This window comes from Pristiophorus japonicus, unplaced genomic scaffold (genome assembly GCF_044704955.1).
Source record: "Pristiophorus japonicus isolate sPriJap1 unplaced genomic scaffold, sPriJap1.hap1 HAP1_SCAFFOLD_965, whole genome shotgun sequence".
In the NCBI taxonomy this organism is placed as follows: domain Eukaryota; kingdom Metazoa; phylum Chordata; class Chondrichthyes; family Pristiophoridae; genus Pristiophorus; species Pristiophorus japonicus.
Window position 1 is genome coordinate 99,704 of NW_027254894.1, and position 18,696 is coordinate 118,399.

Sequence of the window (18,696 nt, forward strand, 5' to 3'; positions counted from 1 at the left end):
TGCCCCGTTTAAGTTCTTAATGATGATACCACAAGCACACTAGAATGAGACATATCCAGGGAGATATAAATTTGAATCTCTGGGAGTGGTCAGAGAGAAATTGGTTTACCGAGTAGTGACACGTGGGTATACCGTACCAGGCACCAATAATACCCTCCTTATAACCACGGGCGACTACTGCACCGAATCGCAGCATTACATAATGTGTAACGCCAATACCCTGAAACCTATCGATTTTAACTCTGCAGTCGTTGAAACAGCCTCTAGAAGGTGCTTCCAGGGCAGTACAAGCACCCCCGACCCAGTGGTGTCTTCTGTCTGATAAAAGGAACTACCTCCACGGAGGATTGATATGTGTCAGTAATTATACTTTCTGTTTCCAAATCTCAGATTCCTTCACCTTGGGAGACTTCCACCGGGCAGGTGGAGCCCTCACCGGCCTGGTCTTCAGCCCATGATGGGCTGATGAGCTGGATGTGCATGATACACCAGGGAAGGTCGCTCGGGCAGCGGTAGAGAAGGTCCTGATCACAACAATGAAATACAAGTTGGCAAATCATCGCTAGGACACGGCTTCAGGTAGAGTTATCCAAAGAAACGGTCAAGGCAGTGGAGGTCTCCACAATGGATAGGTTAGAATTGCACTGTCGATCAGGCTGAATGCAGTATAATTGGTGGGAGATATGGAGAATGGCAGCCGCCGTCACCTCAGTGCTCGTCCTGATTATCAGTCTGTGCATCTGTTGCTATCAATAACTGACGGTGTCACAAGCGGTGCAGACGGTAATGATTTCAAACAAAGGGTACACCCTAGTATAGCAGGGCCCCAAATATACCTTCCAGGTGAAACAGCGATTTACTTGTACTTCGTTCAATTTAGTATACTGTATTCGCTGCTCACCATGTGGTCTCCTCTACATTGGGGATATCAAGTGTAGATTGGGTGACCGCTTTGTAGAGCACCTCTGTTCAGTCCGCAAGTGTGACCCTGAGCTTCCGGTCACCTGTAACTTTAATTCTTCACTCCATTCCCCCTCTGACCTCGCAGGTCCTTGGTCTCCTTCACTGTTCCAACAAAGCTCAATGCAAGCTCGAGGAACAGCACCTCATCTTTCGTTTCGGCACTTTACAGCCTTCTGGACTCAACATCGAGTTCAACAATTTCAGAGCATAACCACTGACAATCTTTGGCTCCCTTTCCTCGGCCGCCGCCACAGCCCCACCTCAGAGCCTATTTCTTTCTTTACTTTTTTCACCTTGTCTCTAATGGCCGTTGGTCATTATCCCGCTATTCACAACCTATCTTGACTAATGCTTTTCTAACTCTTGGCATTACCAATTGAATTTGGCCCATCATCCCTTTTGTCTCTCTAATCTCTCCTGTCTTCCACCCTATAACAGACCTTCCCTTTTGTTCTTTCTTCCCCTCCCCCTTTCAGTGCTTGTTAAGAATTTGCCCTTTCCAAAAACTGTACAGTTCTGACGAAAGGTGGTCGACCCGAAACGTTAACTCTGCTTTCTCTTCACAGATGCTGCCTGACCTGCTGAGATTTCTGCCATTTTCTGTTTTTACCCCAGTGTCCATAGTCACAGAACCCCTTATGTCATATCGATCTGACCGATATCTGGTTTCAGGCCCAGTCAATGTCACCAGAACATTGGTGAAGCTGTAAGTGAACCTTCAAATTTATGAATTCGACACCCGCGGGAGTCCAGTAGAATTCCTGAACAATCTCACGGGAAGAGAATTCGGGGCTAGGGTGTGTCCTACCTGGATCAGGCAATCTCTGATCAGGAGGGGCAATAGGAGGGGGTGATGTGGAGATTTTGAGGGTCTGGAGCTGGCTTAAAGAGCTAATAGGATAGTAGCATTGCTTAATGTGCGGATATGATGAGAACCACTGATTATTCCATCACGTGTAAGTCAGACTGACCTTTTAATGGATACTGTAGCTATGCTCGTAACAAGCCGTTGTAATCGCAAGGCATGACGGGAAGGTTGGCCATTGTAAGCTAAAAAATGTTCTCACATCATAGCCTACCCATGATTTCGGGTGGTTTCTTTCTGCAACACCTGTCAAGCCCTGTAAAAATATTATATGTTTCAATGAGATCATCCTTCATTCTTCTAAACTCTGGAGAATATAGGTCTAGTCTATTCAATCTCTCCTAATAAGACAATTCCTGCATCCCAGGAATGAGTCTCGTGAACCTTCGTTGTACTCCTCTTTGGTAAATATATCCTCAATTAGGTAAGGTGACCAAAACTGTACATAATACTTCAGGTGCGGTCTCACCAGGGCCCTCTATATTTGCAATAAGATGTCTTATTATACTGAAATCCTCTTGTAATAAAGACCAACATACCATTTGCTTTCTTAATTGCTTGCTGTATCTGCATGTTAACTTTCAGTGATTCGTGTGAATGGATACCCATGTCCCACTGAACAACATTTCCCAAGCTCTCATCATTTAAAAAATACTCTGCTTTTCTATTTTTCCTACTGAAGTTGTTAACTTCACATTTCTCCACATTATATTCAAATGACCATGTTCTTGCCCATTCACTTAACCAGTCTATAGCACCTTGAAGCCTCTTTGCATCCTCCTCACAACGTACATTCCCACTGAGCTTTATACCATCAGCAAACTTGAATATGTTACATTTAGTCCCCTGATCCAAATCATTGATATAGATTGTGAATAGTTGGGGCCCACACACTGATCCTTGTGGCACCCCGCTATTTACAGCATGCCATCCCAAAAATGACCCGTTTATTCCTATTTCCTGGTTTCTGTCCATTAACCAATCCTCAAACCATGCTAGTATATTACCCCCAATCCCACGAGCCCTAATTTTGTTTAATAACGTCTTGCATGGCACCGTATCTAATGCCTTCTGAAAAGCCAAATACACCACATCCAATGGTTCCTCCGTATCTATTTCTACTAGTTACAACTTACAGATTTGACAAACATGATTTCCCTTTCGTAAATCCATGTTTACTCTTCCCAATGGTATTATTGTATTATAATGTCCTGTACCGCATCCTTAATAATAGATTCTAGCAGTTTCCCTATGACTAATGTCAATCTAACTGCGTTTTCTCTCCCCCTCCGTTCTTAAATAGCGGGGTTACATTAGATAACTTCTAATCTGCGGGAACCGTTCTAGAATGTATTGAATTTTGGAAGATGACAACCACTGCATCCCCTATCTGTATCGCCATCTCTTTCACCCCCTAGGATGTAGGCCTTCAGATCCAGGGGATTTATCGTCTTTCAGTCACAGTTATTTCTCCAGTAATATTTTTTTACTAATGTTAATTTCTTTCTGTCCCTCATTCTCGCTGGACCCTTGGTTCTCGACTATTTCTGGGAGGTCTTTCGTGTCTTCTCCCGTGAAGACAGACACACGGTATGTGTTTAATTTCCCTGCCATTTCCTTATTCCTCATTATAATTTCTCCTGTCTGAGCCTGCAGGGGACCCACATTTACTTTCGCTTATCTTTTTTTTTGCATACCTATAGCCTTTAGCGTCTGTTTTTATGTCTCTCGCAAGTTCACTCTGATATTCCATTTTTCCTTCCATGATCAATTTCTTGGTCCTCCTTCACTGAATTCGAACATCCTCCAAACCTCAGGCTTGCTGGTCTTTTTGGCAACATTATAAGCTTCATCTTTTGATATAATGCTATATTTAACTTCTTTTCTTTGACACGGTTGGACCACTATTCCTGTGTGGTTTTTGGTGCCTTAAAGGAATGTATGTTTTTTGTAAATTATATATTAATTCTTTAAATGCTAGGCATTGCTTGTCCAGCATCATACCTTTTAATGTATTTTGACAATCTACCGTAGCCAACTCACCCCTCATACCTACGTGGTTTGTTGTGTCTGGATTTAAGACCTTAGTTTCGGATTTAACTAAATCTCTTTCAACCTCAATATTAAATTATATCATATTATTGTCATTCATTCCTAAATGTCCCTTTTCGACAAGGTTATTAGTTAACCCTTTGTCATTGCACAGTACTAGATCTAAAATAGCCTGTTCCCTCATTGGTTGCTCAACATACAGATCTGGAAAACCATCTTGTATACATTCCAAGAAATCGTCCTCTACATTATTACTGCATATTTGGTTTGCCCAGTCTATATGTAGACTAAATCATGAATCCTAAGAAATTGCGAATTATAAATGAAATAATGTAATTATAAAAGAAGTACTGTTGCCAACTCAGCAGACACTGAGAGCCAAGTTTGGTAAGAGGTCAGGAAACGAACAACGGGCCTTCCAGCAGACATGACTAAACTGATAACGGAGGTAGCAAGAAGCTGTAGGATAAGCAAACTGTCTATAGATGAGCAACACGATATTTAGAACCGAAATAAGGAAAAAGCTGAATTCTTGAGGATGGGAGCGGATTTCAGAGGTAGTCATTCCCCTGTAATTAGACCATGGAATGGGTAAACAAGATTGATGCATGGTCTCCAGGGGCCCTCGAAAAAAGTTATAAAAACTGGCAACTGAGAGCAAGAAACAGACAAAGTGAGGAAACTGTTTCCTCAAGGTAGATTTCATGTTGGCTTCTGATTAATACCTCCACCAGCTCGCGATCTGCTTGAAGACCACTGCTCTGCCTCAATGCCTGTCCGTTCTGTGCCAGGCATGTAGATTGTTCTCGTCTGCCACGGGTTGTATGTCGACTGTATCTATCTTCATCACATGTTGTATCTGATGTTGATTATAACTGCCGCTCCCTAATAAAACACATTACAACTTCTAAGACCCTTGGATATTCTGTGTGTGACCTGTGATCTAAATCTTACAGTGGTGTCAGAACTTAGATCACAGAGTTGGGAGTTATCAGGTTCCAGTTCAAGGACCGGGAAGACTTGGTTGCCTGTGCGTGATCATCGCTAAGACTGGGTAGGGGACTCTCTGAAAGAAGACCAAGAGAGCGTGATAAATAAGTAAAACCAGAAACATAATGGCATTGGCTTATCACCGGGAACATTAATATACAGTTTGGTAGAAAAATCTGATGCGTCTGCAGCAAAGGACCGTCTAAAAATCCTAGAGTATAGTTATGAGAACTATGATTACATTCTTCAAAGAGTCTCTGAGGTTATCCAGGAAAGCAAACTTAAGCAGAACAAAGGCCGAGATATGTTAACTGATGGAGCACAATTGTGCAATGCACAGTTAAATAAGAAAACAATGATTTAAATGAAGAGATAAACAAGCTGCAAAAAAGGTAGCAACGATTGTCAGGAAATCACTTCCGTCCTTCACAGCCAGATACGCTGGGAAAGAAAGGCCCATGACGAAAAGAACTAAACCAAATGCTAGAGCAAAATATTGAACTACAGGCAGATTATACCAGGTTGAGTGAGGTTAGAAGATGAAACGGGCACTTTAAGGGGATTAAACCTTCGGCAAACCTTAAGTGCTCTAGTACAGCAGGACCTGGGGGTACTTGTGCATGAAACACAAAAGGAACAGGTACAGCAAGTGATCAGGAAGGCCAGTGGTATCTTGGCCTTTATTGCAAAGGGGATGGAGTATAAAAGCAGGAAAGTCTTGCTACAGCTATACAAGGTATTGGTGAGGCCACACATGGAATACATCATGCAGTTTTGGTTTCCATATTTACGAAAGGATATACTTGCTTTGGAGGCAGTTCCGAGAAGGTTCACTCGGTTGATTCTGGGGATAAGGGGGTTGACTTATGAGGAAAGGTTGAGTAGGTTGGGCCTCTACTCATTGGAATTCAGAAGAATGAGAGGTGATCTTATCGAAACATATAAGATTATGAGGGGGTTTGACAAGGTGGATGCAGAGAGTATGTTTCTACTGATGGGGGAGACTAGAAATAGGGGGCATAATCTTAGAATAAGGGGCCGCCCATTTAAAACAGAGATGAGGAGAAATTTCTTCTCTCAGAGGGTTGTCAATCTGTGGAATTCGCTACCTCAGAGCAGTGGAAGCTGGGACATTGAATAAATTTAAGACAGAAATAGACAGTTTCTTAAACAATAAGGGGATAAGGGGTTATGGGCAGCGGGTGGGGAGCTGAGTCCATGATCAGATCGGCCATGATCTTATTGAATGCCAGAGCAGGCTCGAGGGGCCATATAATCTACTCCTGTTCCTAAGTCTTATGTTCTATGTTATTATGAACCGATGCACTCACTACAGGTAGATTGATGAAGACGAGGTCAAATCGGTTTTTACCTTATGTTTGTACAGTCACCACATGCCGCAGGCCCAGACTGGCAGCAAGTACCTTCAGGACTCGAACAGCTTGGTCAATAGTGCTGCTACTGAATCACTCTTATGATGGACATTGAAGTACCCCACCCAAAGTACATTCTGTGCACTTGCTAGCCTCAGTGCTTCTTCCAAGTGCTGTTCAACATTTATTCATTTGCTCATAGAGGGCGGGAGGTAATAATCAGCAGGAGCTTTTCTTGCCCATGCTTAATCTAATGCCTGAGACTTCATGGGTTCCGGATTCAATGTTGAATATTGCAAGGGTCACTCCCACCAGGCCGTTTACTAGTGCCGCCCCTCTGTTGGGTCTGTCCTACCAGTGCGACAGGACATCACCAGGATATAGTGGCTTAGTAGTCCATTTTGGAGGGCAGCTAAGCGTCAATCACATTGCTGTGGGTCTGGAGTCACATATCGGCCTTGCCAGGTCAGGCCGGCAGATTTCCTTCCCAAAAGGACATTAGTGTAGCAGATGGGTTTTTTATGACAATAACATAGTGTAATGGTCACCGTTACTGACACAAGCTTTTATTCCAGATTTGTTTAATTAACTGAATTTAAATTCCCCAGCTGCTGTGATGGGTTTAGATCTTACATCTCCCGATCATTAGTCCACACATCGTGATTACTATTCCAGCAACATAGCTACGATGCTACTGTACTGTTAAAACCAGTGAAGCCTGCCGACTGACGCTCCCAGGCATGCGTGCCATTAACGGAATTCTCTGGAGTTAAAATACAGCCTCCGAGAGATGTCATTTTCCACTTCTGCTTTGGCCCAACCATTACTTTCTCTATCGTTTGTGTCCATCATTTCAGATCTGTAGTCAGAACAAAAGTCATGAAAAACCTCACACAGGATGTGTGTAGTGGAAGATCCTCAGGGAACAGCAAATCTCTTGGATTCAATAAGGTGGAACGTTGACAGAGTTCAGAGTTTATGAGGCATTGTGTTTAATATCTATATATACTTGCTCTTTCCAATAAAAGATGCTTTAATTGTTCCCCAATCAGACAGATTAAAATCACTGATTGTCACCCTCCCCACAGGTGCATAGGAGGGACGCATGTGCCCGTGGTGTCCACTTAACTTCCGGGTTTAGGACCCTGCGGGGCACAGGCCCCTAAACCCGGCACTTGTGATCTGTCAAAAATTCTGTTGACTGATCGCACGCTTGCGAAATTAAAGAACCTTCGCGGGCAGAGGTTTGGGCTATTTGCCGAACACCTGCCCAGCGAATGTCCTTCAAAGTTGTATGACTGAAAAAAGCAGTAGTAAGGCCTGCTCTTATCAGTGTAAAATTTTTCAATACTGGGAAAGATATTAAAAACATAATGTAAACATTGAAAATCCTGTTGAATCAGGATTTATTTTTAGACCCTTGAAAATAAGTAAATTTATTCATAAAAAAATAAAAAATGTTGTTTCAAATAATTAATTACATTCAATTTGCATTAATTTGACATATGTGATGTTTTTTTGTTATTTTGTGTTTATATGTTTTACGGGGGGCTGGGATTAACATTCATACTTATGGTTGTTCCTTATATACGGAATCACCAAAAGTCTGAATGGGAATACTCTGGTAGCTTGAGCATGCCCACGTGATTCCATTGATGTGTACGGAACCCTTATCACCCTGAGATACGTGTGCTTCTATGAAGACCTTTACATAGAGCGCCAGGACTAGAAGTATCGAAACCTCCAGGATTACCAGGTAGATTTGCAGAAATTTTTCAGGTTGGAAGCCCCCAATCTCAAAATCTGGGCCCATGTGTAGTAACATTCCAACCAGGCTGTCCTCTTCAACACACAACTGGTTAACTTTCTGCTGCATTAATTTTCAAACAAAGGCATGGACAAATACAAAGAAAACCCCATTAATATTATAACTATTATATAGTTAATGTCGTCATTACTATGGATATAATGGAATTCAATGACATTTCATGGTCATGTGCGGCTAAGCATTTAGAAGATTTATTCAAATGACAGGGCCACATATCTTCACCACTCCTCCTGGTAAGCACTTTAACCATTTATGATGATGGTTCTTCACTCTCACCTTCTGATTTAATTTCACGCTTCTCCCTCTTACCCTACCTCTATCATGATTCACTTTCTGTCTTAATTGTTTCTCTTCTACGGACTGTGCCAAGACTGGCTAAACAACGAGAACCTAATTCGTGGCTGTCATTTGAGAAACAACTCTGCTGGTGTTCTATCAGTAGTTGTATGAGGAATATTACAATAAGTAATTAGAAAATTAACCAATTTGTGGTCCAATGACAACTGCCGTTTCTTTGGATTTGGATCCAATATTTCCTTGATAAGAGCACGTTTCACCATTTGTAATGTGCGCTCTGCAGCACCATTTAAAGCAGGGTGGTACGGTGGAACCTTGATATGTTTCACACCATTTCTGCTCGTGAACTGTGCAAATTCTTCTGAACAAAATTGTGCTCCATTATCAGACGTAATTTCCCCTGGGATGCCATATGAAGAAAATAATCTTCGCAAATTGTCTAGTGTTTTACTTGTTGTTATCTTCCGCATCAGAAAAACCTTGACTCACTTCGAATGGCTATCAATCACAATGAACAATTGCTGTCCTTCTAGTTCAGCAAAATCGATATATAACATTTGCCACACCCGGGGAGGCCCTTTCCAAGGCTGTAATGATAATGGTGGTCATTTCTTGCTTACCAATTGACATGTTATACACTGACTAATGATATATTGTATATCTTTATCTCGACCTGGCCATCATAAGTAATTGGTTGCAAAACTCTTGATCAAGCATATTCCCAGGTGGTGGCCATGAAGATCTGCTTATAAGTTAGACCTAGATAACTATGCTTAAACCCCAGAATGTACAATCTTTATCCACGGACAATTCATTCCTACGAACGAAGTATGGATGAAAAGCTTTCTCTGTTACCTAGTTTGGCCAGCCATTTGCTATGTAATTATACACCTTTGACATAACTGGGTCACGTTTGGTTGCTCTACTAATCTCTTCAGCTGTGACTGGCAGTTCATCAATGTATAAAGAATAGAACATTTCTTCCTTATTAGGGTAACTTGTGATGGGAATGGCAACCTAGACAGAGGATCAGCATTATTGTGATCAGCTGATGGTGTGTACTCAATGTCGTACGTATATGGTGACAAAATCAAAGCCCATCTCTGCACTTGGGCTGCAGATAAGGTTGGAACTGGGGGCCTTGGATGGAGGATTGCTGTCAGAGGCTTATGGTCTGTAACATAGTAAACTTACGACCATACAAGTATTTGTGGAACTTCCTGGCCCCCAAAATTAATGACAAAGCTTCCCTTTTGATCTGCGCATAATTACACTCACTGGCACTGAGAGTGCATGAAATAAAAGCAGTTGGTCTCTCCTCCCCAATGTGTAGTACATCAGAGATCACAGCCCCAACTCCATATGGAGAGACATCACATGCTAGCTTGATTTCGTTAGATACATCATGATGCTCTCTACCACCTAGCTTTTACACTCCTTGAATGCTGCATTATTCTGACCACTTCCACTGGACCTGTTTTTTCAACAGCTCATTCAGTGGATGTAATACTGTAGCTAAATTTGGTCGGAATTTCCCATATCAGTTCAAAAGACCACAAAATGATCGAAGTTCAGTGACATTCTTGGCAGTGGGTGCATTTTTTATTGCATCCAGCTTTCCCTTGGTTAGATGTCATCATCATAGGTGGTTCCTCGAAACGTGGATGCTTCCATGCCAAAAAAAGATGAGTTCACAGGTGTTTCAATGAAGGACCCGAAATATATCCTCAAGGGTGAAAGATGCCTCTGCGTGGATTTTTTTTAATATGTGGTGGTCGTTGAACACCAGCCACCACATGTGCTTGACACGATCTCGCTGCTCCTGCAGTACCTGCCCACACCCCCGTCACCAACCTGGACCTTGATGATGTCACTCTTCACTGCCGTTGCCCTCCTGCACCAGCACGTGCTTCTCCCTGGAGTGGTATGTCTCCATGCTGCCAATGGCCGCCACTCGCCGCTCCTTTTATGGCCCCAACCTGCCGCTGATGGTCTCTCGCAGGTCGGGGTCTCCACGCTTGGTTGGATGTAAACCATCTTTGTCTACTGTGTGCCCTAAATATTCCACCGAGTTTTGAAATAACTCTCACTTGCGAGCAGTGAATCGCACTCTGTGCTTTTCCAGCTGTTTGAACATTTCATTCAACATGTTATTATGGATTTGCCTATTTGGTACTGAAATGATTATATCATCTAAATAACGCACTACCTCTTCAATGACTTGCAAAATCTGTTCATCGTGCCTTGGAATATGGCAGGGTGGAAGACATTCCAAATGGTAGCCTATTAAATTGTTATAGGCCTAGATGAGTATTTATAGTCAAGCATGACCTGGACTCCTCATCTAGTTCAAGTTGTAAGTTGGCATTTGTAAGATCTAATTTTGAGAAATCTGTCCAACTGTCAGCATTGTGAACAAATCTTCTACATTTGGCAATGTATTGGGGAGATTACCCTCTAGAACTTGGTTTATGGTTACTTTATAATCATCATACAACCATACCTTACCTTCTGACTAAGGTACAACAACAATGGATGTAGCCCAATCACATCGATCTATCTTAGAGATAATGTTCTCAGTCACTAGTCTTTTGAGTTCTTGCTCAACTTTCTCCTTGAGTGTATATATGGTACAAGATGTGGCTTGCAATAAACTTGTCTAGCATCCTTCTGTACTCTGACACTCGCCTGAAGCCTTGGATCGGATTGCCTGTTTCACATAACACCTTTCGATACTTCTTGATGAATCATCCTTCAATGCAAATCTCGTCTCAACATGAAAAATCGTATTCCAATCCAGCTTCAGTGATCCAAACCAATTTCTACCTAGCAAGGCAGGCTTGTCCCCTGCCACCATGAAGAGAAGTAAGCTGGGAAATTAATCCTTGTATTTCACCGGAACTGTGACACGTCCTACCACAGGAATGTTCTTTCCTGAGTAGCCTCGCAGCTCTACCTTGGATTTTTCCAATGGAAATCACGCAATTTGTCGAGATATAGTGATTCTGGTACTACATTCATGGATGCAGTGTCAATTTCCATGGATATTTTGAATCCTGCAATGTCTACTTGGATGACGATACTTCGTGAATCGCTGTGAGATACCTTTGTGGTCCTGATGACGTGTATCTCCAAAACCTCCTCCTCGTGTTGCTTTTCTTCCATGCTATGTATTCTCTGGGGATTTCTTCTTATAGACTTGAAAGTTGGTCAGTTGGCATGTCTTCGCAAGGGGACCAGTTTTCCTGCAGAAGAAACACTCTGCCTTCACATATGGACAACTTTGAGCAATGTGTTGTCCCTGGCATCATTTCAATGTATTATTATCTTGGCCAAGTGCTGAGGCCTTGGGGTCCAACTGCCTTTTTCTTTTATCCTGCAGGCGATTCACCTCGGTTGTCTGACGACTGAAAATGGTACAAAATTCTCGGGAATATTGGTCAGCCATATCCATTGACATGGCTGTCTGACAAGCTAAATCAAAAGTCAAGTTAGAAGTTGTCAACAACTTTCATCTGTTTGCTTCATTTTTCAAAAACAAAGCAGTCATACAAAGCTCGGTCCTGAAAGTTTCGGAAATGATAGTGAATGCATAGCTCCTTTCATGCTACAATGTACTCACTGATACTCTCGCTGGTTCACTGATCTCATATTACAAAATAATAACTTTCAGCAATTTCCAGGGGCTCAGGACTGTCGTGCTTTTCTAACTTGCTTAAAATTACCATAAGTGATGTGTCCTTTGCCTTGACGGGAACACGCACATTTGTCAGCGTTTCATACACCTCTGGGCATGCTTCAGTCAGGAAAATAGCCCGTTTACTTTCTAAAATCACCTGATTACTCTTTTCATCATTGGGGGCTTCGATGGTACTATTTTCAGTGAAAAACATTTCTAGCCTCTCGGTCACGTTGAAACGGATTTTTAGCTGTTCTGCAACACAAATTACCTCTCTAGTCTCTCTGCTGTTAGGCTGGATTGATCCACCAACAAAAATTTCAGTGAGGGTCGCCAATGCGGAATATTCTCTACGACATCACAAACACACAGAATTCAAGATAACTCTTAACACAGGAACCTATCTGATGCCTTTATTTATTTACAGCAATGGCTGCATCACCACAGTAGTCCACTAGGTGGATCAGTCATCTACTAGGTGGAGTGATATATTACACCATCACCATAAATGATTAAAGTGGTTATCAGGAAGATTGGTGAAGATATGTGGTCCTCGCACACATTTTGGTCAAGATGCTTGATCATGGACAGGTTAGGTTTGTTCACATTGATCATATTTTACCGACAGATGTGGAAGGAGTTGAAAGTTGGAATGATTCGATTATTTCTGACTCATCAAATTGTGTTGTTACAAGTAGAGTATCATTAGCTGTGCTTGTGATGTAGCAGAGAATATATCACAATTATATGAATGTGGTCTGCACAGTTAATGTCGTCATTACTATGGGAACAATGGAATTGAATGTAATTTCATGATCATGTGTGGCTAAGCGTTTCAGAGGGATGATTCAAATGGCATTCGAGGGGACACATGTCGATCTAACTGTTAATCCCTCTTTTACCTCGGCACACTTTCAGAAACTAATATTTCTGCATATCTGTGGCCTGCTCAGCTGTATACAACTGACTGTATCACTTTCTTTGTGTATCTGAATGCTCTTCAATCTCACCTGTAGCATTGAGGTGCTTAATATAAATTAAATATAGCATAAATTAAAGAAGATAGAGAACATCCTTGATGTAACTAGGATCTAGAGAACACTATTCCATCATAATGATGTATATTTATTCCATCAAATGCCTCGCATTAAACTATAAATAAATTATCGTCAGCTTCAAGAGTCTTATACCATTACTATAGGAAAGCAGGTGTCGCAATAGTTTGTTTGGAACGTATGATGACATTAATATTCTTGACTCCTTCCTCTTTCAACGGAGAATAGCATTGCAAAATATCCCTGATGAGTAGGGGTGAATATTACTCGCCTTAATTTGTTTGTTCAAATGACAGTAACTAATGAGAATTATTGTGTAATGTCCATGTGTCACTTGAGGTTTCTCTAAGATATAAATAAGACCTGAATTTGAAAGCAGAAGTTTTTCAACACAAACTGGCAACTTCGTTTTACTCACACAATGAAAAGGCCGATAATCATACAGATAGAAAACATTTACTATCCGATTCTTGAAATAGTTGGTCTTCCTGGTAAGCCTCTTACAATCAGTTAATGCTCATCTTTAACAGTGCTTCACTGTGTCACTGTTCCTGCTGTCGTGTAATGATATTACCTGTTTGTTTTGGTGTGTTTGATTTGCAGAAACTGATTATTGGCATCATAGAAGTAAACCAAATGACTCCAAGTTTCTGTTATATTTTTAATGTAACAACCTCAGTAGCAGCACAATTTACTCTGACTACTTAAATTCAGCAATTCAGTAGATATGTCTCGGTCTTAAAGGACAGTCTTGTAGTTTTGTGTCGAAGACAAGTATTAGTATCGGATCCAGTTGTCAAACCAGCAATTGTTAAAGGGATTTCAGAAGGCTGCTCAAGAAAAGACAAAGGCAATGTTCTGTTGTATATTTGTGAACCCAGAAGAAACTGAAGATCTCCTTCCATGCCCAACAAAACATTCTGGCGCACTGCTGGCGTATTGTCACCTCCTTGGGATTGCATCCCGCCCATTAGCAGAATAACATCGGAGCCGAATGGTTCCCCGCACTTCCCAACCGGCAGCAGCTCCGGACGCCCTTCCGCCGCATGCAGCTAGCCAGCAGCGGGTAAACAAGGCTGGAAACTGAACCTCAGGCGCTGAAATTGGTCTTCCTCAGCAGCGCCAGATGGACTCGGAGGGAATGGGCCGCTCATTTTACACCCGGCCTGATGTTCGTTTTCTTTGAGAGAAATCCGCACATTGTGAAGCAGACTGTCTATTCACGATGAGTTTATTTTGTGCTACTGGCGAAGAACAATTTAACCACTTACATCTGGCATGCCTTGCATGCAGAAACCTCTTAAGATGAAACTCAAAGTTGTTGGTGTATTTATAACATAACTATAGACTATGGTATACATTTTGGTCTACAATACCTCATCATTTTGTGTCACATTTGTAAAGCGCGGACTGATGCTGGGGAAGTCAATCTAAATATAATTTGTGTCCATGGCCACTAATTTTCCGAGTTGGGATGGCAGCAATGAGTTTCTATCGCTGCTACTGGCCATGGAAACCCATGGGTGCAATGGCCACTATATGTTTGTGTCAGGTGAAGTCATTGATTGCTGGCAACTATTTGGTAATAGAGCTTATGGAGAACCTGAAGCGCTTGATTCTGAAACTGTGATATATTGTGTTACTTTAAGCTGGAGTCAATTCTGAGGCTGCGAAACAAAACGAGATAAGTGCTACTAAAGCACGTCCAGCTATTGCTGCATTGTTGTAATTCTAAATGCAAGTGGTGATTTCTCTGGTAACCATGGGATAGATTTTAGTCTTTACATTCGGGGTGTTCTGCATCGTCTGGGCTAAGCACAAAATGCCAAATCCTCTGCGGAGGACATGTTTCCCTAAAAACAGCGAATTGTCCTCCATTACTATCAATGGACGGAATTCGGGCGATTTCTGATAATACTTGTGGCCACAGCTAACACATTTGCCTTCTTATCTACAGGGGTAGAGTGGTGCTAGCAGAAGATAAGAAGATAATATCAGAAATAGGAGCAGGAGTAGGCTATTTGGCCCCTCAAGCCTGCTCCGCCTTTCAATAAGATCATGGCTGATCATGGACTCAGCTCCACCTCCCTGCCCGCTCCCCACAACCCTTCACTCCCTTATCACTCAAAATTCTGACTATCTCCGCCTTAAATATATCCAATCACCCAGCCTCCACAGCTCTCTGGGGCAGAGAATTCCATAGATTTACAACCCTCTGAGAGAATACATTTCTCCTCATCTCAATTTTACATGGGTGGCCCCTTATTCTAAGACTGTGTCCCCTAGTTTTAGTTCCCCTATGAATGCAAGTATCCTTTCTGCATCCACCTTGTCGAGCCCCCTCATTATCTATCGTGTATGCCTCTGACATCCTTCGATATTCAGTTTCATTGACTTCAATAGAACTCAATATCAAGCGAGGGGTATAACAGGCAGTCGATGCGATACCATCCTGTTCAGCGCTACTGCCCAAAACCAATTTCTCTCCCATGGAGCGTGCTGATGTTTAATGCCCAGGCGATGAAGACTACAATCTATCCCAAGTTTCTGTGTATGGTACAAATAGAGTGACTCCAATAGAATGTCCACTGATCTGCTCTAAAATTCCACCACAGCCTCGAAAAAATATCATTGTAATCCGGGAGAAACAATGTAAAGGGTTAAAGTTATCAGAGGAGATCTGCCGATCCCTCCCCAGTAATTGTATTCAATAATGTTGCTGCACACATTACATCCCTGATGCCCTGGTCACTTCCACCTCCAACAATGCGATGAAGGTCACGTGGGATTTACAATGGTCAGGGCGCCTGCTCCTTACATTATCATCCATGTGTTAAAGGTGAGAAGTTCCCTCTTTGCTGTTTGTTCTTTCTCACCGTTTGATAAACTAAGAAATAAATAATTCAAAGCAATAATAAACGTTAATTCATCTGTCGATAGATTTTTTTGAAGATTGTTAGTTACTGAAGTTAATTCATACATCAGGCGCAAAACAGGGAATAGATCTATTGTGTGATGGCAATTATATGGGTTGTCCCTATTGTCAGAGAGATTTCCTGCTCTATGTTTCTATAAGGTGCAGTTTCAAAAGCTTAAATATCCGCTCCTATTAGTGATTTGGGTCTGAGACAAGAGCTATTGGTTTTTACATTATTCGGCTAAGACTAGAAGCCAAAGAACAGTTTATACGTCGTACATAGTGGACAATATTTACACTTTGATTAAAATACACAGCTCGAAATACATCTGGGAGGAATGTTGAGAAATTCTTTAAGACGGTTATCTCGAGTATCAGCAGGTATCTGGGGGTAGACATCCTTGGGCGGAATGACCTGTTATATACCCCTCCCAATATTCAGCTCCATTGGTGTAAGGAAATGGACATCGAGCGGGCAGATAATGGGCGAACCCCGCATTACCCCCTCGGCGATCCTGCGTTTAGTTATTATTTCCGGAGCGCGACTTGTATTACTAGCTGTTGTACAATATTAATAAACTAAATTACAAATGCGCTTTAAAGGTTTGCATCTGAGGCAAACCAGTGTCCACATTTCTAATAATATCGGATATATCATAAAATTCCCTCCGTCCATGCTCAGACTCATATATCGCTCGTGATTTAACTGGTTACTTTGATGTAACAGATTCTGGTGACATATAGTCGGGACACAATCCATAATAAAATGTTTCTTATTATATTGTGCATATGAAGCAATGTGTCACTGAGAAAGCTTTATTTTCTGGTCATTTGCTGAGGAAAAGCACGGGAAGGACACCTGGTAGGAATTTTCACCTGCTCCCCAAAGATTGAACGATTGAATATTGCAGTCAGAATCATGCTGTTGCCCTGAAACCTACATTGCATGATTATTGAGGATATTTGCAATAAGCAGATACTGGCGTACATTTTCAATCTGAAGTTTCGCTTAAAACTGGCGATAAGGGTTTGGCCATCCAATATTGTCTGTCAGTGGTTCCGCAACGCCGGTTTACACCAGGAAGGACAGATGGAAAGCTTCACCGTGATGTGTCTGGAGGAACAGGGATAAGCAAATCAGCCGCCCGTGTTGCACCTAGCTGGACATTCCTTTATGTTGAAGTGAAAGGAAATGAAACTCAGGTGGATTCAATTGTGGCCGCCAGTCGGAAAAGCCCATTGTTGGCCCGGTAGAAAGTTGAAAATCAAACCATTCACTGCAGCAGTTTGTTCCTTTGAAGTAACTCAGAATAAGTTAGCGACGTGTACGCAGAAATAAATGTATCTTCTAAGAATTACTAGTATCATCTGATCGATTGGGAGAAATAAAGAGAGAGAGATTTGAGTGATAAGAAATCTTTCCATGAATTTTATACAGATTTCTCGCGACTGATCATCCAGTCAGATTAGGGAGCGTTAGTAATTTGATTTCCTCTTTTTTTGCAGCTAATTTGGTGACAATCGTCATTCTCTCCCGGGGAAAGTGCGGTCTCTCCAAATGCATCACCCGTTACCTGGTGGCCATGGCAGCGGCTGATCTAATGGTCCTGATTAATGAAGTGATTCTGTATGAGATTAAAGATTCTTATTTTCATATTCATTCCTGAACTATGCTCCGATTTGTAGTCTTAATCTCGCCTTACTTTTTGTTTCCATTGATTGCTCTGTCTGGCTTTCACATTTGATCGATATGTCGCTATTTGTTACCAAACGTTATGAACAAAATATTGCACCGAGAAAACTGCGGCTGTGGTGATAGCAGTGGTGTGTTCATTAAGCATATTAGAAAATATTCCAATCTACTTTGTATATGAACCACGGGAAATAATTGACAATGTACCATGGTCCTGCTATGTAAAATCAAGTTTCTACATCTTACCCATATGGGTAGCATTTTTGTGGTTGGAAACCATTTTAACCCCATTTGCTCCATTTGTGTTGATCATGCTGCTGAATGCCCTGACCATTAGGCACATTGTATTGGCCAACAGAGTGAGGACGGGACTCCGAGGAAACATCAAGGTTCAGAATCACAATGATCCAGAGATAGAAAACCGAAGGAAATCGATCATTTTACTGCTCGCTATATCTGGCAGTTTTCTATTGTTATGGATGGTAATTTTCATAGTTTTTGTATGTGTGCAATTTACAGGTACTCAATTTTTTGAAGTAGATTACAGCGACTCTTTCACCATTGCAGAACTATCTGGATACATGCTGAGGTGTTTGAGTTCTTGCACTAATACGTTTATTTATGCAGTGTCCCAGAGCAAATTCAGAGAACAATTGAAGATTAAGCGTCCCCTGGCTCTCATGACTAATTTATTGAAATGAGTTAAATTGCTTCACAGAACTAAAATGCAATTACATCCATCGTAAATGTGGAGAAGTTGTTCAATTGATAGCAGCAAATAGGAATCTCCAAAAGCAAATGGGTCCCCATATTAGATGTCAGATTGTCGGAGATCAAAGATGCTTGGGTATTATTAACTTTTGCGACATTGTAAGACATGCGATATGGGATCTGAACAAATACAAAAAAAATTTTCAGATCCGAAATAAAATCAATTCGACAAATATATCTGTTGCTTTCACTTGATCTTAACTCTACAGCAGT

The 18,696-nt window shown here is 41.6% G+C and overlaps 1 pseudogene; it reads left to right on the forward strand.

Annotated features, from left to right (window-relative positions):
• The first annotated feature begins 13,523 nt into the window (after positions 1-13,523).
• Positions 13,524-18,413, forward strand: LOC139258416 (probable G-protein coupled receptor 139; annotated as a pseudogene).
• Positions 18,414-18,696: the final 283 nt, after the last annotated feature.